Source organism: Limanda limanda, chromosome 7 (genome assembly GCF_963576545.1).
Source record: "Limanda limanda chromosome 7, fLimLim1.1, whole genome shotgun sequence".
NCBI classification, from domain to species: domain Eukaryota; kingdom Metazoa; phylum Chordata; class Actinopteri; order Pleuronectiformes; family Pleuronectidae; genus Limanda; species Limanda limanda.
The window spans coordinates 12,329,449-12,355,549 of NC_083642.1; the positions used below are offsets into that span (position 1 = coordinate 12,329,449).

Below are 26,101 nucleotides of genomic sequence, written 5' to 3' on the forward strand. Positions count from 1 at the left end.
AGAGCTCTACCATTAATTATTGATGGAAGAAGGTGAGCGCATGTGCTGGCAGTAAGTGTTGCTAAGCAAGAGCTTCAGCGAGCCAGAGCGGTCCGTGAGAGAGACAGGGAAAACAAGTGAGCGATAAGAAATAGAAATAATCAGAGCGAAAGAGTAATGGATTCATATGACCTGTAGCCGAGTGTAACTTTCTACCTGTTAACGAATAGAGACGGAAAGACAGAAAGAAGAGAGCGGGCAGGGAAAGAGATACCAGCAGAATTCTGCAGGAGAGCAAACCAAACCAGAAAACCAGCTTAAAGATCAGATCATAGGAAAAGTTTGTGTTAGGGCTGTGCAGTTTGGGATATCGTAGCAATATTTAACAAAGGACAAAAGACAAATGTAGTAAAAAAAAACCAGGGACAAATAGAAACCGTGACGAGTCGGTCTACTCAGTGTTGTGGCTCCGACGCTGTGGGTGATAGTGAGGACTAAAGATGATGGGCCGACAGGCTTATTTTTACCGGGTCCCCCCCAACGAGCTCCATCGTCGGAACCAGCTCCAGGCCGATCCGGCCAAGACCAGGGCTCTGCAGACTGTCATTGATATGAAGGTAGGACTTCCAGCGATTGAAAGAGGAGCAGGCAGCAATTGAAGTAATAACCTGATGTGTGATGAGTGTATGTTGCTGCAGCAGATCAGCTCTCAGCTTTCATATATGTCAGGTTTTATATAACATCAGCCAGTTTATCTACAAAGACATTATCCGATCAGCGAGTTTAAGCTGTGATTGGTGGATTGTAATAAACACTAGTTGTGACCTGGTGTCAGTGAAGGTGAAGTTTGTTCCCTCAGTTTTCTGATATATTTTGTATATCAGCTTCATACCAACAGAACTTTAATTATAGATGAGCACTGTTGTAATGTGAGCAGTAGCAGTGGACCTGGCTCGGCTGCAAACGCAGGCAAAAGCATACGTGTAGGAATAATCGGAGGAACACTGCCTTATCGTTGCCTGGTGTCTGCATGGCGGCCGTGCCCAAGTTAAGTCCATTATTGGCCCATGCCGAGTTGAGCACTTATTCAATTTGTTTCAAATGTCACATATGGAAGCTTTCACTCTCATCTCAGCCCTTTGAAGTCGTTAAAGCTGTGAAAAATGCAGTTGACTCCACATGTGTCTGTGTGCACACCCCCGCGAACACATGTTTAGTGCTTGTTCTAAATGTGGCTCCTTTACAGCGAGACCGCAGTTATTTTTCACACATACTTTGTTATTTGTCTGCCCATTAACAAAGTGCACATGTGCTTGCCAGAGATGCCCACAGTGCATGAAAGAGGCAAACTTCAATCTGACTGTATTCATTAGAAAATGCAAGACGGAGATTGTCGGAGGAATCACACGTGGGAGATGTGCACTGACTTTCCTGTTGATGATGACGAGGAGATGTTCTCCTGCCATCGTTGATCTGCGTCTTGTCACTGTTTCTCCAAGTTTGTGTTGCTGCTGCCTCTAAGTTGTGTATATTTGAACTTTGTAATTGCAGAACACCAACCACCCTTTCTGTTTTGATCCTGACGTTATCTGGCAGGTACAGTAATGAGTTCTCACCTCTCGATTCTTCTGTAAACTCAGCATGGGCTGCAAGTATACAGCGCTTGTGCTTCCCTCTGTGCCCATTATAAATTCCATCTTGGTTGGAGTGCAGCACCAACGTGTACAGGAGTTTATGTTTCAGTGGTTTTGAGCCGCAGCCTTCATTACATGTATTCCTATTGTATTCTTCTGTATTTTCATTGGATTTGTCTTGTTTCTCTTTCTCTGGGTGATGTTTTCTTTTTCCACGCTTTGCAGCAGAAGAGATAGCGATCAGTTATTAAACAAAGGACTTGGCTTATGATACAGAAGTCATCCTAAAGCCATGGAAGTGATTGAGCAGCGTAGTGTGTGTGGTCATTTGTGTCTCCTGCGTGCATGTGTGTTTCTTTGCTCAAGGTGGAGCGATTCCCCTACATGCCTGAATGCCCTACCTTGACATTTGAATTTTTTCTGGGTAAACTTTGAAATTCAATGTCCTTGCATTCAGTTCATGTTGAATAGATTCCTGCTTGCCTGCTCTTTGTGTGTTAAGGATGGTAACAACCTGTGTGCTCAGCAGGGCTGATGTCAGGGGATGTAATAGAGGTCAGATGCTTACATGCTGCCTGTGGTTTGTGCTGATGGCATCATGCAGGCTGTTTCCATTTATTCAATTACCTTCCTCTTCTCTTCCAAGGTTTAGCATTTAACGTATGTCTGATCCCATGCAGCTAAACAACCTCAGGACCTGTCCGTGACAGACCCTTCCATTCCCTCATAGATACTGCATCGGAAAACATCTTGGCCGCACACAAACTTTTTCCTAGATATTTCCCCCAATTTTCCAGCCATTCTAGTCAGATGTAGGACTATACATTAATAGGTTATAATCTATTTACAGGATGCAATGAGTTAAGTTTGCTGTTTTTATATTTCCAAATGCCAAATGCTTTTCAAAGTTACTCAGAGGTTGGTGTGTCAGCTCATTATTCTCCAAAGTTAGTAGTTATATTTAGTTTTCATGCAGCTCATTTAGTTAGTGTTGGCATCCATTCAGGTATAGACAGGGTTTGTTTTAATGCCTCGGTAAAGAAGCTGTCTGTTATAATCACACTTTAGATTCCTTTCAACTAATTCGTATACAATCCATCCAACCACAATTAGCGAATGGAAATTTGTGTGTTGACTTGACCGGGCCAATATTTTCTCTTCTCGACAAAGGGTTGTTGGCCTCATCTTTCCCTCCTCTTGTGCATGACATTTTAGAAAAAGGAATTGATAGATCAACATGACAGAGCATTAACAGGTGAAAATAAATCTTTCCTGACTCTTTGCCTGCCTACTGTCGCTGGTGCAGGACACCAAAATCTCATCCCTGGAGAGGAACATCAGAGACTTAGAGGATGATGTCCAGATGATGAAGACCAGCGGCCTGCTGCACCCTGAAGACAGGCAGGATGAGGTCAAGCATGTGGAGCTCTACAAGAGCCATTCGAAATTCATGAAGACCAAGGTAGAATGTCTCTGCTCGTCACCTGAGACGCCGCCGTGTTGCATGACCTCAATGATGCATGTTTGACTACTACCTTAATGACAACTGCACGAGAAACTGTTATGTGCATGTTGCATGGCTTTATTGCATGATAGTGGAGATGAAAGTGGATACATCTTAATGCCAGACTATATGTTGCAGTGTGTTGTGTTTTTTGCTTCAACAAGGCACTGGGACTCCTGTATTGCATTAAAGGTTCAGTGTTTAGAATTTAGTGACATCTAGTGGTGAAATTGCATGTTGCAGCTGAATACTACTCACCCTCCCCTTCCAAATATGAAAGAGAACCTTTGGTAGCCTTCAGTTGTATAAAAGCTTAAAATGTGTTTAGTTTGTCCTGTTTGGACGACTGTAACAAACATGTTTCGCCTCCATAGAGAGGACCGGCTCCCAATGTAAATATAAAGGGACCATTCTAGGGAAAAGAAAACAACAATTCGTACAGTTTAGATGGAAAACTATTATTCAATATCTGCCAATAGATCCCTTTCACCAAAACCTTACACGCTGGACCTTGAATACCAAAAACTCCTCCGCCTATAAAAGTGTTTCCTCAGTTCTTCTGTGCGTAACATACTTTACCTGTTTGATGACCAAGCATTGTGCTTCTCTCTGTGATGGCTGACCGTTCGGAGGGAACACTATCAGCTTTCAGTGCAGCGTCTCTTTTTACTCCTCTACCATTAGCTGGCAGAAAGAGCTTTAAAAATACCTGATCTACTATTTCCTCTGTCCCAGGCTCTGTAGTGTTTTTATTCAATTGGGACATACCACGGCACACATAAGAATTAAACTATGGATATGGATCCGCAGAAACTATGTTGTAAAAAAAAGATGGTTTCAGGTTTCGCAGAGTTTATAACTGTGTGTCCATGACGGCAGAAGCTCTCCATGTGAAAATGTCTCATTAATGGCGCTCTTTGTAGGGCCCGTTTGTCATTGCATCGGTTGGGGGGGGGGGACGACTTCCTGATGCCATCATAAAAGAGATGTTTTTTTATGAATGGGGCTCTGAGAGATGAATGTGAGCTTACAACGTACAGAGGACAGAGCTCTCTCCTCACCTGTGCCGCCCCGAGACGATAATGCATCGCGGTGACGGCCCCTGGCTCACTCGCCCGTTTCTTGTCTTTCTGCGTACAGTCGCACAGAAACACAGAGAAGGCAAGACAGATTCATTCTATATCCTTGAAGCGTTTAGGGTCCTGGTCTTTCAGCGGTGCTGGAGACCGGTGTTGAGGTGAGACTGTGATAAGAGGGAAACCAGAGAGGACAGGAGTCGCTGTCTTCTCTGGTTTCCTCTGTTGGCTTTGAACCACTCAAGCGCATAAAGTGGCCTCTGAGTCGAGCTGGTGACTTTATTTATGCAGATACTCATTTCTTTATGTGTGTGAAAAGTCTTGGGTATTGGGGGTGGGCAGGTATCGCTTGCTGGCTGTGTGCTGTAGTTTAGTGGCTTGCTGTCTTCTTGTCTTTGTCTCTCTAGGAGCAGGCCTTGTCCCCATGTGTGTCTTCCTTCAGACCAGCTCCCAGCTTCCTCTTCCCTACCCAACAGCCTTGGATCACAGAACAAGCAGAAGTACCCCTCTCATTAGTCTCTCATTATTTATTAAATTTTGCATGATTGGAATTCCCTCCTCCTTATTTCCACATCTTTTTGCTCTCTCTATATCAGGGGTTCCCAAAGTGGGGGTCGCGACCCCCCGGGGGGTCGCGAGACACAGAGGCGGGGTCGCGAAATGCATTCCAAAAAGAAATACAATTATTTATTTTTTTTATAAAAAAAAAAAAAAAGAAAAAAATTTTGTATACATTTTTTTTTTTTTTGTATAATATATACATATGAGTTGATATTAGAATAAAACCATGCAATTGTAGCCGAGCGTTTAGTTGTATTGAATAAGGCCTCAGCCTAAAGAAGACACAGGAGACATAGCAGCCGTTTAGTACAGCACATCCTTCCGGTAAAACCTCTTCAAAATAAGAGTCACTAAATAAAATAGCTTACACATTTCCCATCACCTTTTTTTCCTCCACAAAAAAAAATTTCCTTTTTTTATCTTACGACACAGGTTAGCGACAGTTCAATTTACAGCAGCACCAGTCACACTGGCCAAAACTCTTTTGGAAAGCAGCTGAAAATTATTGACAGTCACAATGAAACGTTGGTTAATACCAACCAAATCGAGGAGGCCACAGGAACAGGACAGGCTAGCGGAGAAGGAGAGGCTACCTGAGCAGACATGCACTCACGCATGCACGCACGCACGTATGCACGCATAGTGCATGTGCGTGGCTGTGCGCAACATTATAAACCACCTCCAGTGTCGTTGGGGGTCCCCAGTCTCTGGCACCGTTATTTTGGGGGTCCCAGGCTGAAAAGTTTGGGAACCCCTGCTCTATATTCCCGCTTCTTTCCTTCACTGCCTTTCCATCCTCTCACCAGTCTCGGCTCAAGGATCTTGTGTCTCCGAGTTCCCATTTGACTCCACTTCACCTTTTGGCCCCTACGTCTCCGATTGTTGTTTCCCCTTTTCTCCCGGCTTTCTTGGGTTCTTTTCTCCTTCTTTGACTGAGAGGTTTGCTCGGCCAAGCTCTGGTCCAGGCAGAATTCTCTTGTTATGAGGTGAACCCTGCTCACACACAATTAGAGAAATCTCTCCTTGCATCAGCTTTGTGCATTTTTGGCAGCGGTAGACAGATGCCAATCTTCTGCAGAAAGCCAGCCTCAGCACACAGAAAAACCTCCCTCTGTTAGTGCATTTGATTTCCTTTGTGGTTCTCTGTCCTGTCCTGTATGACCCTTCTGAAAACAATCTGATCTCTCAGCTTTGCGAGTGTAATATTGCTCTCCATAACTTTATCTGCCCGCACGTATGTTTTACCCTTTGGCTGTTTGGCTTGGTGTGTCCAGAGAACAGACAGTATTCCTGGGACTCCCCTGAGTGAGGACTGATAGGGCTGGGTGATAATTCAATGTTATAATGTTTGACCTCAATTCACAATCTTATGTCTGAATGTATGATATAAGTGAATTTTAACAAAATGTTTCACAGCATCGAAAATATTGAGATTTTCTTTTTTTTGAAATAACAAAAAGATAGAAAATGAGGTAACTATTAACCTATTCATTTCACCCACTTCTTTATGAAATAGTACATTTAAACCCTCTTGTTGTATTCAAAGCAACGTGTGTTTTTTTAACGCCTGCATGTTTGTGTGTGAGTGTGTTTGCCTGAAAAGGGAAAAGACATATTTCTTCTCTCTTTGGAAAGTTTTTTGTTACCTGCAGGTATCAGTTCACTGGAAGAGGACAAGATTTCTATAACAAATGTGTTCATGTGTGTGTGTGTGGCTGTGTGTGGCTGTGATTGGCAGATAGAGCAGCAGAAGCAGGACCTGAACAGGAAGGAGACAGAGATGCAGACCCTGCAGACCAAACTGGAGACACTGACCAATCAGAACTCGGACTGCAAGCAACACATCGAGGTGCTCAAGGAATCACTCAGCGCCAAGGAGCAACGTGCCAGCACTCTGCAGACAGAGGTCAGTGTGCAATCACACAACGCACAAACACACACATAAACCAGTTACACATAGATAACACTCACAAATACACTCCCCTTGATGCACAGATCCACTCCAACATTCGTGAAGATACAAACACCCTCAGATGAATGTGGCTACCTGAAAATATCTGCAGATCGCTGCAATCAAGCCACCAAGGGCCATACTTTGTCATGGGTCTTAATCACTATCTATGACATAACATTGATTATAAAATGTATTGGATTGTAGTTTGTATGTTTCCTGGTTTAAACTCTTTGTATGACTAAGAGCAAAAAGCTTTGGAGGGGTGTCGCATTACCCAATGAAGAACCCAATCCTGGGGCGGATCTGGATAAATGGGTAGATCCAGGATTTAACATGGCACGATAGGGCATTGGCCCTGGCGGAGGTATGTGCTCTCCGAGTGCCCTTCAGGTTGTAGTCTGGGGTCAGTAGAGAACATTTCCTGCTAGATTAATGCTGGCACATTAACAGTGATGTTTATCATGTGCACCGTTCCTGGAAAAGTAGCCTCGATGAACAGGTTGCATGCACAGATACTTGAGATATGAGACAGGATAAGAGGTCATCGCAACAACACACATGCAAGGACCTCCATTGCATTGCATTCGTCATCAGATACACAACATCAGAAACCTAAGGAGAAACTGTGCAGTCGTACAGGATCCCACGTGTGTGGCCCCTTGAGCTCACCAGGGGGCTTCCACGTGTGGGCGGGTCAGTCAGTCAGAAGGCTGGAGAAAGCTGGCAGCTTTAATTCTTCATCTTTGAATATGTTTTTTCAACTCCATGGCTCTTACGATTTTATCACTGCTGTAAGAAATGGACGTGCGTTGCATGCTGGGATTTGGAGGTGGGCATCCGTGTGTTTGTGTGAGGTGGTGGGGGGGGGGGGCGATGGAGATCATTTAGCATTTTTCTCCATCACACTCTAGACCTGGAACTGATACTTTAGATCTCTTTGTGTTCGGCAGTTTGAGAGCGGCCCGCTAACTATGTCCACTCATCATTACAGGAAGCAATTTGGGCCAAAATTAGGCCTAATTGTCCATACATGTGCAAGGAATTTTGGCCCTCGCAGTTCGCTGAATACATCATACTTAAAAGAATTGCTTTTCAGTGGGTGGTGTTTTTTATGTGTGTGCTTGTTTGTGCTTATGTGTCCAACTGAAATCATGTGTGAATAAATGTGTGTGTGCTTTTGTGGTGCGTGTAACTTTATGGCAAGATCAGGACACGTGTTACCTCATCAGGGTTTGATTTGCCATCCGATAACCCCCTGAGAGAGAGAGATAGGGAGATAAAAGGGTTCTGCAGGCTGTGGGTCACTATGACGTCTCCTTTGTTCGCACTTCTGATAAGTTCTGGTAATGCGGGGCCTCAAGGGCTTAAAGTTCTTCGTCTCTACCACAGATTCCCATTAATTTAATTCCAGAGTGGCCACATAATCTATAATAATATAAATGTAATATAAATATATAATAAAACAATTATTTCAAAACAAAAATGTAGAACCTGCTCTCTAGTATGTAATGGATCTCTATATTTTTGTTTCTCAGATTATTTTGACTCATGTCATGTTATGCTTGTTATGTCGGTTTTGGTAATTAGTTGTGAATATGCCAGAGTTACCGGGTACAGTCACTGTATATAAAGATCGATGACATGACAGTTCCCAAACATTGAAGCCAAAGCACCTCGATGGCCCCCTGGTGTCTGGCTTTAGTATAAGTCATGAATCCATCCTCCTCCCTGTTAGTGGACGGGACATGGACAGGACTAAAAAGTCAAAGTAAACATCCAATAATTCTTTTTTTCTGTTAAGTTTGGTTTTAATTAGTTATAAGATGATATAAAAACAGAATGTAACCTGACGCTTGACCGCTGAGACTGAGCTGCGTGTATCTGTTGGAACCGGGACACTGTGGCTCCATCACCTGATCACTGCTGCACAGACGCAGTTTGTGTATTTTGGATTCATTCCTGGGTTGTTGGAGGAAGTGGAGATGTTGCTGAAATGGAGCCGCCCAGTATGTGTACTACTCCCCTTCATTTCTTTTTCCAGGTTTAATATAAACATTTAATACAAAACCATTCTGATACTGGTCAGTTGTTCAATGGGGCCGTGGATTTTAGCCAGTAAGACACTAGGGTCGATTTCAGTGTTTTTTTATATTCAAATGGAGACATGTGGATCTTAATTCTTTGAAGACAGGTTCTTTAAAAGAAACCGACCTGGTGAAACATGTCAGGGAGAGATATCGGTGACCACCTTCACCGATTGCTAAGTCGATGGTTCCGTTGTTGTTGAGAGATTTCTCTGCCAAATGAAAAGGAAGAATTATCCCTGTCTGTGTTATCTGTCATATGGGTGCATGACAAGATACTGTTTGACATTACAGTAGTGCTCCTGACTCACACACAAACACACACAGTCACACACATGCTGACTTTGCTGATTACTAAACTCTCATCTCCATTCTGTAGTTTTTTCCAGCAATTCACATTTTCTCCCCACTTGGGAACGGCTAAGGTTTCCTGGAATAAGTGGGCAGAGCAGAGGATGGGTAGAGATACTGAGTGAGCACGAGGCCTGCCATGCTTCTGCATTCCAGAGGATCTCTCTTTTCACCTCATTCCTTCCATCCAATCATTATTACTTCATCTACCCCTCTGCAATTTGATTCAGCTTTCTCTCATCTCATTTAAAATTCCTCAAGAGCAACATGTTTGATGCTTTTTGTCCAACTCATGACTATTGGCCCATCATACACCCTCCTCCCTGTGTGTGTGTGTGTGGTAGGTTTCATCATGACATTGGTACAATAGTCCTCTTCCCCGGAGACAAGCCGGTGTGTCCCGGTCCTGAGGAGCAGCTTCATCTCCCAGACACTTGTCTCTAAAAGCAATTCACATCAGGACGGGACTGAGCGTGGACTGGCTGCCGAACAGAGCAGGCCCTGTGAGCGAGGGAATGAGAAAGTGGAGGTGTACTTATTTGTCAGTCAAAGTAAAGGACAGCTTCTAAATGGCCGTGATTGAATCTGTCTCCACATAGCTGGAAAATGTGGAAAATAATGTGTGTGCGTGTGTGTGTGTTGCACGTCTGTGGAAACTGAACCCGTTTAATACAGTAGGTGTGTGTGTCTTTCCTGCCCCGATCAGGACAATGCAGGGCTGTAACTATGATCCAGCAGATCAGGTAACCTATCAGAGACCTTCCTGCATTTTTAACCAGCCAGCGCTCAAGAAACAAGCCACAACTCAAAGGCTCGCAGGTGCTCAGACTGTGTTTAGCTTTCTTTGAGAACAGAATTAGGAAAATAAGGAGGTTTGACAAAAGAGGGCAAAATCAGAATTTGGGCCTGTTTGTTTGTTATGTTTTGCCCATAAATCTAACTCGATGTTTCAGTTGCACATCGAGTTAGATTTAGGGTGAGTAAGATTAAAGTTCTGTACAACCATGACAAAACAATGACACAGAAATGAATAGTAGCATAAATTATATTATTAAAGAAGGAAGGAAACTAATGAAAATGTTTTTTTCTGATTAAAAATGTTTGAAGACATTCTCATCAATAACCTCACAGTGTGAAAGACAAGAAATGAAGGACATACAGTATTATTACCAGATAACATTTGCGAATATTTAAATTATATGCCAATGTTTTATTTGCACAATTTGACTGTAATTAATACAAAAGGGATAGTTCACCCAAAAATAATAATATATAATATGCCTCCATACTGCTCCTGTGGTGTCATCCAAGGGTTCAAAAACACGGCACTTAAATTTGACTCAAAGCTGTGGTCGCCCCTTTACTTCAATTGTATTGGATTTGGAATTTGCTAAACTTTTTCTAGCCTGTCTCCCTTCACAGGCTGAAAAAGATCCTGCCTCCATCTCAAATGTTTTATTATCAAAAAAAAGTCACAAAATGGGATCCAAGTAAAATTTTGGTTTGACTCGGATAACAGTTTTTTTTTCTATCATAAAAAAGGAAATATAAGGCTTTTACTGCAGATTCCAATTCTGTTTCCAATGCCAATAGAACCAATTCTTTTGCATGAATATGTCTTTGGGCTGGTGCACACTGTATGATGATCGGGCTTGTTCGGAGTGGGGGACAGTGTGAGAGGTTTATAAAATAATCAAAATACTACTTATTGATTCGATGTATTATATTACGAAACTGAAAAATCCGTTAAATTTGTCATGTCTGTGGTTCCCATGTTTTTTAAATCGGTGTTGGAAATCCCCTAGTGAGCAACAGCCTTTGTGTTTTTTTTATCACTATCTCTGCTGTCTTTCTTAGTTGGAACTCAAAGTCCTTCAGAGTCACATGATTTGAGTTATTACCCTCAGTTTTTGATGCAACAAATCATGCTGTATTTAATGTCTTTTGCGAGTCATTAGTTGTGGTTTACATTTTGTGAAGGACCATAAACTTTGCAGGTGGCCACTTACCCACATGGGGGAAACCCAGACATGAAATAGGCGGAAGGTGTTTCAGTCAAAGCCTCAGGAACATAACACGGCCGTGATATTTTGTTCCTCACCCAATGCTCCGAGACGTGTCAGAAGCAGCACGCCGTCAATGCACATTTTGCAATGTGGCAACATGTCCGTGTTTGCAGAGAACACAGTCTGTGGTTATTCAATTTAACTTTCTCAGATGGGACCTCAAATATCTTGCGTTCTCTTTCATCACCGGCGTCGGCCGTGCTTCTGCCAGAGGACCTCCGCTGAGTTTTGATTCTGAGGTTGAGGTGTAATGACTCGGAGAAGATATAAATTACTCAAAAGTGACTTGTTAACATCAACCGTAGCGACAGTGATGGATGGGGGGGAAAACAAGAGGAAAAAGATATAAAAGAAAAGAAAAAAAGATTCTGGAGTGGGAGAGGGAAAGAATCAAGGATAGATGGAGCAACAGGAGGAAGTGAGAAGCGAGAGAATAGAGTTTCTTGATGGATGTAGGAGGCTGTGGGCTTGTGTCAGTGAGTGATGTGATGGTACAGTGTGTTGTGGTCCCTGCTGGACTGTTTTTGTTGATCTTTCCTTGTTCTCCGTGCTGATTGATGGTCGGTATAGGTAGTGAGGCGGAGAAGAGATGTGGTCTCAGCCTGGTTGCGCTCCACCCTGGACTCTCCTCCTGCTGTGTTCTCTCTCTCTGTGTCTTTCTTTCTGCCTCATTCCCTTTGGCTCCCTTTTGTCCATATTTTCTCTTCTTTCATACAACCGTCCTCCATCTGTCATCTCTCCCCACATTTTGTCACCTACCTCCTCTTTTCCTCTGTCAAACTCTCAGCCGCCATCTGTCGATACCGCCACAATCGAGGGTGAATAACATAGGTGAGAACTTGATGAACTCACGGAGGAGGACAGTGAGTTTGTTGGCTTATGTAAATGGGAAACAGTTCCCGTTTTGAGCTGACCACTAATTGTCAACCTCACATTGAAACCCTGGACCTGTTGCGATGAGTCCCCATCCACTGCAGACCATTTTTAATATGACCTCATCTGAACTGCGCTGACCACGGTCACCAGTTCTCAGACCCAGCAGCTTGCTCCCAGGTTCCTGGGGTGCTGTGGTTTGGGATGCAGTGTGAGTAGCAAAGTGTCAGAGCCCCCCAGAACAAACATGGCACGGTCCAAAATAAAGCCCCCGCGAGTTCTTCAGAGGCCATGTGGAAAAGCCATAAAGTGGAGTTATAGGGGTCAGAGGGGGGATGAGATATTTAATGGTTTACGCAGGGAACGAGGTAAATATGTGCGCGACTGAACGGGCCGACAAACACGAGCGTGTGCACAAGGTTACTTGTCCATATGCACATAAAACGCACATTAGTGTACACATACCACATGCTTCGGCGCAACTCATGCGATAAGTTCGAGGACTATGGGGCCATTATTGAAGCAGAACTATTTACAAATGGGAGCGGAGGGTTGTGTAACTGTATCTCAATCCATGTGTGCATAATCAGATTTGCGAATGTGTACAGGAATCTGCAAATGTGTTTTCAGAATCAATTTGTGCATAATGAGATTTGTAAGTTTCCATTAAAAATCTGCTGTGTAATCGATAATGATTTTTTAAATGTTGACATTTGGACAAAATGTTACAGTGAGAAGATCGGACCTGAAGAGACGCTATGACATGTTAATTGTACCACAGCTTATCCAACTGCGTCACACTTGGCAAACTTACAGTGAGGATACATGTCCAGCTTTCAGACTAACAGTATATACATATGGCTAAGATTCATTTGATTATAATCTCAGGATGTATAAAATACCTGTTTTTGGAAAGTGAGAAAAATAACAGAATAAACTCATCATCGCTTCAGGTCATTTGTATACTTACCGTAAATGTCAGAATGTGGGTGCACTCCAAATACAAATCTGATTATACACAGGTGCATTGAGATACTGTTACACTACTCCCCACTAATGCTTATTAATTGCTATGATACAGTAATGGTCCTACATAGGACAGTGAAGATAAATTTCATTTGTGTTATGATTTATCCCACATGGAGGTCTTTATTTTTTCTACATTTTGAAACAAAACAAAAACACAGAGTAATGAAGGCTTTGCTTGGCCGGCTGTCAGTTAGCGGCTGGTTAACCAGGGCAGTGAGTTGATGGAGACAGCCAGGAACAATACACTTCTTTGTTTTTATCCTGACCTCTTCTTCTTTGGGGTCACTCTGCTTTACTTGGACCACTTAACCTCTAATTCTGTACACATATAGACACATGCACAGGCATACATACAAAATGACACTTTGAAAATATCAACCAGAAGAGTTTTCTCTCCCACAAATTCAATCAAAATGTATTTCTGAATAATGATTGGACAAGGAAAAAGTAGAAATACAGTCCTCTCCTCTCCTCTCCTCTCCTCTCCTCTCCTCTCCTCTTCTCTCCTCTAGACAGTTAGACACACCATGCTGGGAGCTGAGGAGTCCTTAATTATATATTAATTACATATGATGAATGCAATTGTTTGATTAAATATCACCCACAACAATTTTAAAAGTTTATTCTGGAGCCTTGACTTTTTTCAAACACTCTTCATCCGCTCAATGTCTCTTAAGTGAGTGTTTTTTATCAAGCAGTTGTTTCACTTGTTGGTCAAGATCCTGCTACAGACTGTATCCTTCGCCACGTGTTTGCCAGAGTGACTGTTCACTGCGGTCTGACAGGAAATGGATCCGCTGGAAACAGGACGTAGCAACTTGCGTGTGGAGCTGGAAATGATCAGGAAAAATAATCAAAGAAGGAGCAAGTGTTAATGAGGGGGAACGCCTGCAGCGTCTCTTCCTTTATATGTATGTGTGGGTGTATGTGTTGGTGTGTGTGTGTGTCTCTCTCTGCTGGAGGACGTAATGATGATGGATGGAGGGCAAAAGAGGGATTGAGGCAGCTGCGTACAGTGTGATGGTACCCGGAGTGAGTCCCCTCCATTTTCTGTGTCGTATATCCATCCACTGCCACAATACCCAAAGCATGGCATGATCGACTTTTATGCTTTAGCAGAAAACGTTCATTCATTCCATTGACAAAGATCCTTTTGTCGGAGGATCCTGGGAGTTCTGTGCGTGACTATGTGCCCTTGTCTTTTTTCAGTTTTTTTCACTGTGCTTTCCCATGTTCTCTCTCTATAGCCTGTGGGCAGACAGCTGTGTTGCCATGGTTTTATCAACAGATGTTGCGGCGCACGATGAGAATGTGCCCCATTCTCCACCCCGCAGCCCCCGCTGTGAGGCAGTTTACATCCGCTTATTATCCCGAGCCGGCCCTGAGGTGATCCGTCCATTATATGATTCCTAATCAGAGCTCTGACTGCTGCCTCATCCCAGGCTTTGATGGCACACCTCAAATGACACCCAGCCCACGCCCCAGGACAGGGGTCGCCCCTTATTTCCGCAGCGATCAGCCCTAGTGTCGTCATGTCTGGCGTGGCCGGCTCAGGTGGAGAGGAAATCCTCTGTGTGCATGCATGTGCTTGTTTATACAGTATGGGTGTGTGTGTGTGTCTGTGTGTGTGTGTGTGTGTGTGTGTGTGTGTGTGTGTGTGTTCAATGTGAGAATCAGCACAGGGACTCCAGGAAGCTGAACTTGCTCTGTGAAATCTGCCATTCTTGCATTTGACATTACAACTTCCACCTGCACCTGTGCGCACACACACAAATGTATTCATATGGAAAAAGAAACCCTCTTCAAGATTTTGAACCTTGTAACTATGAACTGTGACGTCTAGTAGAGGTTCCTGTTGCCTCATCAGGAAACTATGGATCATTTAACACCACTCCCTCCCACAGCTGTGTGAGCAAAAGGTACCCCCGGTCAGGTGTTAATACACATCTGTGTCAGGCGGTGCAGTGATACTGTATAAATTCCCCTTTTTTGGCTGGATTGGCTATTTATCTTTCATTATATCATTATATCCTTCTCCCTCATATCAGAATGTGTTGGCTTCTCCTTGATGCATATACTTCGCCTAAAAGAGATATTTGATTCATTATAGCTGCTGTGGGAAACTCTCTGGTGGTCTAGCATCGTCCTGAAATTAAATAGCCTTCCTTCTTTCAGTGATACAGTCTAGACTTGGCCGCATTGATGGCTAGACAAACACAAATTAGTTCAATATTATGTCATAAATTTAGATGATTAATTATACAGCACAGATCTTTAAATAGGTTAAATCTAATGGCTGACCTCTGCTGTATTTACACAGGCTGGCTGGACGTCATACAGCCAGAGAAGTGAATCGCTCACACAGCTGTGTGTGTAGTGCACCACAGCAGCCTGAACCGATGCAGCTGATGGAGTGTGTCCAGTTCAGATGCCAGATCCACTCCACTCCAGGGATTTAAGAACTGTAATGGTGGTGTTGTCAGCTCAAGTGTCATTCAAACTTTAACTTTGAACAGGGATGCAAACATTTTTATAGCTCATGAGTGTGTGTGTGTCTGTGTGTGTTTCTATGTGTGTGTTTCCATGGGTGAAGGTCAGAGCAGTTAGATTAGGACTTTACTCGCAGCATTGGACTCCCAGGTGGCTGAGTGAGAGTGCAACTGTTCGTGTGCAAGTGTTGGTGCATTCCCAGGCCTTTTCTGTGGTCTCTCCATCTTCTCTGGTTCTGCCGTTTTGACTGTGGTCGACTCATATAATCCGTGTGTTGTTTATTGCCGACCACAGCTGACGCTGGGCTCGATACCTTTGCAGATTTGCCTGCCAGAAAAACTTTTATGATGAAATGTGAGGCAGGAAAAAGGGAGGTGAGGACAAACAGAGAAGCTGTTTTCTTTAAGCCTCTGTTTTACTTTGCTAACCAGTGTCCAGAATACACATTTGGCTGTGAATGCGAGCATGAGAGAGGAAGTCGAGGAGAATGACAGAGTTTATGTATTTGCATGCATGATTGCATATTTGATCGCAGTTACTCGCATCCGTGCATGTAAGAAAAACATGTGTACGCACACCTCGCTGGTTATTAGTTTGAGACTGTAAATCACGATAGATTAATGAAATCCCATGTATTGCCAATAATTAATAGTTTTGCAACCGCAGAATCTTGAAAACATATCAAGGTCATCTTTTAAAATGATATTGTGCTGAGTGAGGGACTGGAAAACTGAAGTGAGGTTATTGGGAATGACGGGGTGATGTTTTTTTAATTCTTCTATTTAAAGGGAATGCCTCAATGCAATCGCCAAAGTCCTTTGGACGGCTGGACAGCAGTGGGCCCCTCTTCGCCTCCCCCTCACCTTCCTCTTTCTTTTTTTTTCTCATGCACTTATAAAAAGCAGGGATTATAAAACAGACTGTAGTCCCTAGTGTCCAATTGTGAAGTCAGAACGAGTACCGCAGTTGTCCCGGAGACTGTAGGAGTTGCATGTTATCTCCAATTTATTGAGACACAAATCCACACAGAAATGCACAAACCTACAAAGCCATATGTGAGCCTTTCCCAGCGACGACCCGGCTTGAGGGATTTCTCGCACCGACATTTCACTTTGTCTCGCCGCAGGACCCGCACCTTTAAACGCCAATAGGAAAAACTCCCGGAGCGCTTGGAGCACGGCTGGAGGGACGGGGGTGTTGATGGAGAGGCAGAAGTGGCCGTGTGAGAGAGAGAGAGGTGCTGTTGGAAGAGGACATGGAGAAGAGGGAGAGGGGGGAGGAAAATTGGAGAGGAAATTGAAGGAGAAGAGAGAGGTTAATCACTAGGACTTGTTAGCTGTCCATCATCTCAGCGTGCGGGCCAGCTGATAAAGCCAAACTTTATTTCCTGTGACAGAGCTGCTGATGCGGCGGCAGCTGAGGCCGGCGGAGGAGCAGCATGTCAGCGGCGTCGATGTGCTCAAGTCAAATGATCTCAGACAGTCTCCATCATCTCCACCCACCGTCTTTTCACTCTTTCATTTATCTCTCCTCAAGCTTTCACCCTCATGCTTCTCCGCCCTTTCATCCCTAGCTCCTCATCTGTCCTCCTCCTCCTACTCTCCGTGCACTGTGTCTGGCAGCAATGAGCACTTTAAGAGGGTATTAGCAGGGCGTCTGTACAGTACTATCACAGCTTAAAGGGCCAGCGCAGGTGAGACAGCAGGGATTTCCTGTTAGGCCTCTCTGCTACATTCTTGCTAAATTGCTCCTTGCAAGGTGGGGTTAGAGATGAGGGGGGGGGGGCTCTTTCTCTCATGTCTCACGTACACACTGACTAACACGCCTGCACGCACAGTTCGGCTGCAGCACATGGGCATCGGCATAAAATCAATGTGCGGGCACTAACGTAATGTTCGGTCAGAGGATTAGCGGTGTCACTAGTGTGGGTTTTGTGTGTGTGCCAGTGTCGGAGTGGTGAAGACAGAACAGGGCTCAGTTCAGACTCTGGTTGTCGGCCAGAGAAGCAATATGAGATAAATTCTTCACCATCTTACACCTGGGAGTCCTGGACTGCCTCTAATGCTGCTACTTGAGAGGAGCCTCTGTGTGTCTGAGCACTCTCACTTTACACGCATGTACACGCACACACACACACACACACACACACAAAAGCAGGTAGGAAGTGTGATCCAACACAGCCCTCCTTCTGTAGTTCTTGCCATTTCTTTAGTTATTTTTGCCCCGCTATTTTTTTAATGCTAAATATGAAATCAGAAATGTTACTATTTAAACAAGTCTGTGGCATCGCGGTGCAGTAGTTAGAACGGATGCATCAGAGCAAGAGGGTGTTGGTTTGCACTGGGTCTTTCTATGTGGAGTTTGCCTGTCCATGTTCTCCCAGTGTCCAAGTCGGTTTTCTCCAGATAGTCCGGCTTCCTCCATCAGGCCAAAAACATATAGATTGAGACTCAAAATTCTCTGTAGGTGTGAAAGTGAGTGTAAATGTATATAAACAATATCTGTGTGTGTTGGCCCTGCGATACACTGGCGACCTGTCTAGGTTGTATCCAAATGTCAGCCGGCTCCAGCTCCTCCCCCTTGTGACCCTCAAAAGACTAAACTATAAAGGTCAAACTGGATGAACAAACATACCCGATTCCAGAAACTTTTGTAATAAAACCCCAAGTAGATGTAGATGTACAGATATATCACAGGAAAAGGACAATGTATTTTCTAGTTACGGAGAGAATGTCTCTGCCCTATGTTGATCTTGTCTTCCAATTTTCCGAAAGAAAGACAATAAGTCTTCCTGCCAAAGTGTTAAAATATTTTCTGGAATAATTTTAATTTTAATCGGGTGGAGCTGGGGCCAATTCAGACATTGGGAGAGAGACGTGGGTAAAACCTGGAAAGGTCCTCAGCATCGCAGGGCCAACATACATAGAGGCAAATTACCATTCACACTCATATTCACACCTACGCTCCATTTAAAGTCTACAGAGCCACATAATTTTTTATAGCACAGGTTTAGCCGTGCTTAACAGTGCATCGTATTTCATATTCTCGTTATAGGGTTTTCACTCTCAATATACAAACTACCTATAGCTGTCAAATAAAGTAACTGTATGAGAGTAAAATGCATAATAGTTTCTCTCACTATTTTCCATAAAGTCCCTCAGATTAGTACTTAAGTGCTTTAGCTTTGCAAATGTACCTAGTTACCTTCCATAAGTGGCTCCTACACACTCTCTCTTCATGGATCCCTCTAACAGCCTTGTGAAGTACCTGAGGGATGATCTGGAAGGCAGAGCAGAGCCTTCGCTTCAAGTGCTCTCACACTGTCACCTCCGTGTCTAAGTAACACTTTAAAACACCTATTACCAAGGCCACCCTCACTGCTTCCCTTTATCCGAGTGTGTCTCTTGAACTTCACATGAAACACACACCTCAGAATTAGGTTCAAATTGGTTCACGCATTGCGCCATGGTTAAAAGTGCTGGAAATGTAATCAGGTGTTGAAGAGCAACAGAGGAGCACATAGCCTGTGCATGACAACTAGCTGAAAGTGCGTGTGCATGTGTGTGCTTGTGTGTGTGTGTGGCTATAGGCGGTGCAGCAGAACACTGAAATGTGTCCAATAAGAGGTTCTGGAGGGAGCTAAGACATCACTCAGCTCTCTGCACACAGCCAGGTTTTAATGTGCGAGTGTGAAAGTGTGTGAGCGGTCTGATCTGTGGCAGCGCTGGCTCAATCATACAACGCTCTCAGTAACAAATGATGGGATGTGCTCCAGGCTCCTTCTCCCTTTCAAACACACACTTTCACTGCATCAGTCCACAGCGGTTCACATTATGGTAAATTAGGCCAGAGAGGAACTTTTACTACTTCCATGTGTCAACAAGTTAATGTGTTGAGACCTGTCAGGAGAATATGTTGGACACGTCAGTTCCAGTGTTAAACAATAACACACACTGGGGGAAAAGGGTTTAAGCTTTTCTGATCATTTTTCTGTACTTCTTTGTAATTTTACCTCCGCCAAGGATCTTTTTGTTGTTTGTAAGCCAGATTACACATAAACAACTGAATGGGTTCCCATGAAACTTGGTGGAAGGGGTCAGAGAAGAACCCATTCAATTTTGGTGCGGATCTTTTTCACGGGGTGGACCCAATTTTTTTTTTTTCCTGTCCTTCTTTAACATTGCAAGATCCTTTTCTGAGTTTTCCCCTCAGCATAATTCTGGATCTAGATAGAAATAACCAAGCACATTAAGAAAACTGATATCTAAGACTGTGTGGAATTGGCTTTCCTCTTTCTGTCAATCTTGTCTAATAGTCTAAGCATTTATTTAAATCATATGTCGCTCTAACTCTGTATTTGATCTGCTTACATGCGTTTAACTTCCTCAGTCTTGGTTCTGGCTTTGTAGGTAGATGCTCTGCGGGTGCGTCTGGAAGAGAAGGAGCAGTTGCTGACGAAGAAGACCAAGCAGCTTCAAGACCTGACCGAGGAAAAGAGCACATTGACAGGAGAGATCAGAGACATGAAGGACATGCTGGACGTCAAGGAGAGGAAGGTTAATGTCCTGCAGAAGAAGGTACGTGAATGCAATTATGAAGTCTTTTTTTTGTACAATTCTTACTGTGTGTCTGTTGGATGTGCGCACTAAGTCCCCCCTGTTATACCATGATATTGACTAGTGAGGTAGTTATGCCATGTTATCAGTTGTTGGCCCCAAAACAACAAATTAATACTGCTTCAATAAAGTAGGAAAGGTTACTTGAGTTTTAATTCTGCAAGAAATATATCGGTAAACTAAAGTGTAGATATTTGATTATATTAGGTTCATTGGCCACATTAGGTAACTTCCCCTCTATGTTTGACATTTGTTAAATGTGTCATTGAATGTGTGTGAAGTGTCTGCTACTCACACTCCATCATTGTCACATATGGTGAATACACACACACCTGCTCACACACACACACACACACACACACACACACACACACACACACACACACACACACACACACACACACACACACACACACACCTACTTGCATGGCATGCCTCTGAGCCTTTAATGACTTTTATAAGGTTAGCCATTTAGACAGGGCCTGTGGCCACCTGTGGTGTGCAGGTTGGCAATTCCTCTATAGACCAATTACACACACGTAAAGGTCCCCTCTCAACTTCCTTGTTTCCTCTCATGTCCTCAAATTGGATCTCCCTCCTCCCTCCTGCCCTCCCCCTTGCTGAGTTTAATGAAAAAGTGCTCCAAAGGTCACATGCAGTGCCATCGGTGTGTGTATGAATATGTTCATGTTTATATTTTATGTTGATGTGACCTCCAGGTGTTTCTGTGTGACAAATTTCAATGTGACCTTTCTATGCACCCTATACTGTGCTGTACTCCCACCTATAGCTCCTCAACTGTAGCACTTAGTACGCCTGTTTAGCAGGGCTTACCATAATTTAATTCATGTATGATGTCAAATTTATCTTGTCTTTGCTATTGGCTGTCAGGCCATTTTGCAGGGAGTTTGTGGTTTTACGGCAGTTAAAGGGAAGACTTGATATTCCAGTGTGTAGTTGTTCTGTGTTGCTTTTCATCAGTTTCACCTTCTGGCTCAACTTTGCTATTTTGTTTGTGCTGTTTCCAGTTGTGTTGATGGCTGGTTACTCACAGTTTACAGAACGGCTTCCTCTTTCTATCTCTGTGTGTTTCTCATTTTCTTCTCTTTGTCTCTGCAGTACACTTACGACTTAACAGACAAACTTATAAACCCTCCTCCCAGTAAACATTTATCTTAAATTAAGCACCTATAAAGGACTAGCATTTGCCAGCACTAAAAGGACTTTAATACAGAACAGTATGTCTTTAATATTCCGGAGCTGTTTCTAATATCTATTAATGTAAGATGAATGCCAGAAGTCTTATTTGAATGAAGAAACAGGCCAAGTATTTTTTTCATCGGGACCCGACAGGTGTTTCACTCCATTAGCCACACTGTATACACTGACTGCAATCTGATTGGTTTTCCATGCTTCCTATTTCCCATCAATCCCAGGGGGCTATAACTTACAGTGCTGCGTCCCAGGGGGAACGCAGGAGTGGAGCGAAGAGTCAAAGCTTGTTTCCTTTCTGCGCTTCAGACTCTATAAGTTACCACTGGCTTATTATAAAACAAACCGACAAGCTCCGGGTGTGTTTGCAGAACGTATGAAGTTCTCCAGAGACACAAATCCAAATGCCGAGCATGAATGTCCGAACTAAAGGGGGATTCTTCAGCGACGACGCTGATCTTGCATTCAGCAAATCTACTGTGATGAGGAAGACCTGGATGCAGCAGCTTAAATTAGATTTGCTGTTCTCCGATTTTTGGCACAATTTAGTCTTTGCTGTCCACCAAAGCTCAAATAGCTCAACTGAAGTGGTCCATTAATCATCAGGACTTTTTAAAATGCAAGTAGCTAGTGAATAAAAACTACAGTTGCCAGATAAATATAAGGGTGGAATGAGTTTTGGGGGTAAAGGAAAACAAAATAATACTATTTTGATTCCTTTTTACCACATCAGTGAGAATCAGCATTTCTTAAGAGATAAGTGTTTTCACCAACAAATTTGAAGTTTCCTGTAAATATTTATTCATTTATTCAGACTAGTGCAGTGGCCGTTCTAAACCTGCCTGTTTGGAATGAGCTGTGTGTTTGGCCTGTGGTGATGCTGGTGGCAGCTTTCTTTCTGGAGCTTTAAAAGCGACCGTCAGTAATTGAACCTTGGAAAGTAAAGAGCAGCTGCTGGCCTCGGAGTTTGGTGAATCTAGAATCAGTATGAAGAATCAGTATGATACTCACCCCAAATTGGATTCTGTAACATTCAATCAATTAAGTTTTATAAATTGTGAGTGAAATTATTATTTTTGCTTCAATCCTCACTATTGAAATGACTGCACTTCTTCTTAGAAACTCGTCAGCAAGTTTGAAGTTCCATGTGTGCATCACAGTCAGGGGCATTGCAACAGCTTTGGCAAAGCAGGCAATTTCCTAGGGTCCTGAACTTGAAGGCCACCCCTCAGAATGGTAATGTGCGAGGAACTGTATCGACACCATGACCCATAACGAGGCCTCATGCCGCCAACTTTCTGACAAAAGCTTCGTAATTTTACAGGTTTGAAGACTACAATGTTTATCAGGCATCAGGGGGCTCAGTTTGGTTCGAAGTAGACCCCCAAAGTGCAGTTTTGCCTGGGGCACACAAAATCCCTTCAAACACGCATCAGTGCTCATGCAGCAGCAGAACACTACAGTGTGCCTCATTCGGATATTCAGTTACAGGATTTATATTGTGATCCTCCAGGAACAAATCCACTTGTCAAAATGCTGTCGACAGGAACTCTTGTCGAGGACTCTTTTTTTCACGTGGGCAGTAATTCCAATCAAATCTGTTAACAGTGCGGGTCTGTGGATTACTCAGTAACACACACACACACACACCCACAGATGTTGCTTAATTGTTTTTCAAATGTGTTTTTTCTCAATGCTGCGAGCTGCACAAATGAAATTACAGTCATCTGTTGTATTTTGGTGGCGCCAGCAAATTTGGACAAATAGGACCCACTAGAAATAATATGGCTAGACCTCTGGAGGACAGGAGAAAATATGTTTCTTGTAATTTGGGTTTACTGACCCCATAATGTGTTATGACTGATCGTCGCATGATTTTATTTATAAAACCAACTTTGTTTTGATGACGTTGTTCAAATGGAATTCAAAACTCAAATCACAGTTTAAAATGCTGTAACACCTGGACCCGTTAGCTACTATTTACAAAGCACAACTCGTACTTAAACCACATTGTGTACTCGTGTGTCCCTTCACTGTCTGATTGGTTTTCCAAATTTCCAGTTTCCCAAGCTATAACTTCCAGATCTGTATACAAGGGGAAGACGGGAGTGTAGTATGGAATCTGTCGGCCAATAAGCTATTGCATTCCAGTCGTAAAAGACATAGTCTGTTTGTAGATCTAATTTCCCCCACTTGAATAGCAACTTCTTTTGATACAATGAACAAGTCACGCTAAAAACTAAAACGTATTTTAAGATTAAGAATATGAGTGTAGAAAAATTGTGGCAGTTTTGTGAACATTTTTATAAGACCTTGCTATGCACAAATACTACTTTTGTTTTAATGGCATAATTTGATGAGGTCAATCTGAGATCATTTGAAATTCAGTGGTAGAACTTTTCTTATTAGATTATCAACTCATACATTTTAGGCTTTAAGATCTTCACTGCAAACATCATTTAAGTCATTAGATTTCTTGAATCATTCACGTCTCAGGAATGGCTTCAGGGAATTTCTTCAAATTTGGAACAAATATTCACTTGGACTCAAATTTTTTTGTACTGACTTTTTTAGCCTCACACTCTTGGATGTATGTACTGCCACACATTTACTTCAGTAAAGCCACACTTTAATGTGTGAAATATCTTTGACTCTGTAGTAGACTTTTAACAATTCTATTTCCTTCTCTTTAATTCAGCTAGGGATACTTTAAATATATTTAGAGGCCATTACAGTACAAAACTGCAGAGACTGAACTAAAGTTCGCTATGCATCACTCATTGATGCCCTATGTTCTGTCACTGGAAATTGGATTTTGATCTTTTCCTACAGGCTTCTCCAGGGACAGTCACAATGACTCAAAGCATGGCACCATGATGTCATAGCTGTATTTGAACTCTTCATTGATCCTAATAGATAGAGGCTGAATTTAACTTAAAAATAATGGGGACCTTGACTTCAAATTTAAGAAAAAGTAACATGCGTATGCTCGGCTTTTGCGACCATTTTCAAACGTACACATCGCAACACAGAACAGTGGAAGCTCTGTTTCTGCCCTTGGTCTACGAGACCGTGACCAATGCATAATGATGGATTTATTTATTTATTTTTTCATATTTGGTTCCCCTTTTTTTTTCGCTGGGGGGGCAGGGGTGTGGGAGGTACACACGCAGGGCCGGCTGTGGTGCGGTTTTGGCATACATGCGTTATTCATGTTCAAACACTGTGGTCGTCTCAATCCATATTCATGCTTTTAAAAAGCCCGGCTGCGTGCTCGCAAGTATAGTATCCCCTATCGTGTTCCCTTCCTATAGCAACCACAGACCAGGAGATTCGATTACGTGTGCTAGGACCAAGCAGGGCAATATGTGCATGTGTCTACACAGAAGGATTCCCTGTACACAAGAGTGTGTGTTAGTTATGATAGTGTCTAACGGGTCAGACTTTCTCAGCCCTGGGTCATTGCAAAATCTTTCAGCACTTCCTCTGGCCCGGTGTCATCGCTGGCTCGGGCCAGTGTCACTGGCACAGCCTCCTTTTGATTGTGAAGAAAAGAAGAGAGAGGGGACAAAGATATAGAGATAAACCGAGATGTTCCCTGGTCTTCTACATTTCCTTCTCTGACTGTTCACATTGTATTAATTTTAGCACTGATGCATATAGTGACAAGAAGTGCTTCATGTTCATGCAGAGGAAAATTATTCCAACAGTAGGCCTACATTAATGTGAATGTGTTTGTGTCTAGACAAATAAATGTATACACAAAATTCATGTGCAGCTGAGTCAGTTAAGACAACATTTGAAACTGATGCATTAAGAAGAATGCTATACTTCGTTCTGGTCTTTGATCAGGGTCAAAGAGCTCGAGTCCCTGTGCTGCTCATCAACCTCCTCTGGCTACCTATGGCTGCCTGAGTCAAATTGAAGTTACTAATGCTTGAGGACAGAGAGACTTCTGGGTCTGAACCCAAGTACTTGAACTCAATCATATGAAGTTATGCTCCTTCTCGTCCACTTTGTTCCTCCAAGGAACGCTGTCTGGCTTTTCAAGGCCTCCTAACAAGGCAAGGCTGTTGCCCTCTGTGGTTCCCTGATGGTGGAATGAGCTAGTCTCATCTCCTCTGAGAGCAATGTACCATCTAACAACTCTCACACCCACATATGTCTATATCTCTTTGGGTTTCCCTCCAGCGCTGTCTTCTTGAACAGATTACTTCAAAGTCTCCTACTATGCTGACTCTTTAGTGTTGCCTTTCAGCTGCAAGACATTCGGGATAAAAGTCTCCCCCTTTCACACTTAACTCTCGCTGATAAAATAAATGCATGACGCCTTGTTTCAAACCCAGTTTTTTTTTTCCGGGTCTGTTTCATATACGGACGCTGCAAATCCATTTCTTTACAGATGGATAGAGATGTTAATGCAGCCATGGGAGGAAAGGATCTCAGAGATCCTGGTACAGTAGAGAACTCTTGACTGTAGGAGCATGTTCCTGTGTGTGTCCGTGTGTGTGATCCTGATAGATTGGTGATGAGGCCACCAATGCCTTTCATCCTAATGGATTCCATCTGACCAATCACAGTGCAGAGACGTGGCTACAGATAAGCCTGCTGGAGCTGGGGAGGTTCCGGCAAACAGCCGGTAATAGCCCCCCCCTCCCGTGTCCCCCTCTGC

The 26,101-nt window shown here is 43.2% G+C and overlaps 1 pseudogene; it reads left to right on the plus strand.

The window, feature by feature from the left end:
• Nucleotides 1–26,101, plus strand: part of LOC133005553 (ERC protein 2-like) — a 108,613-nt pseudogene that overhangs the window by 12,165 nt on the left and 70,347 nt on the right.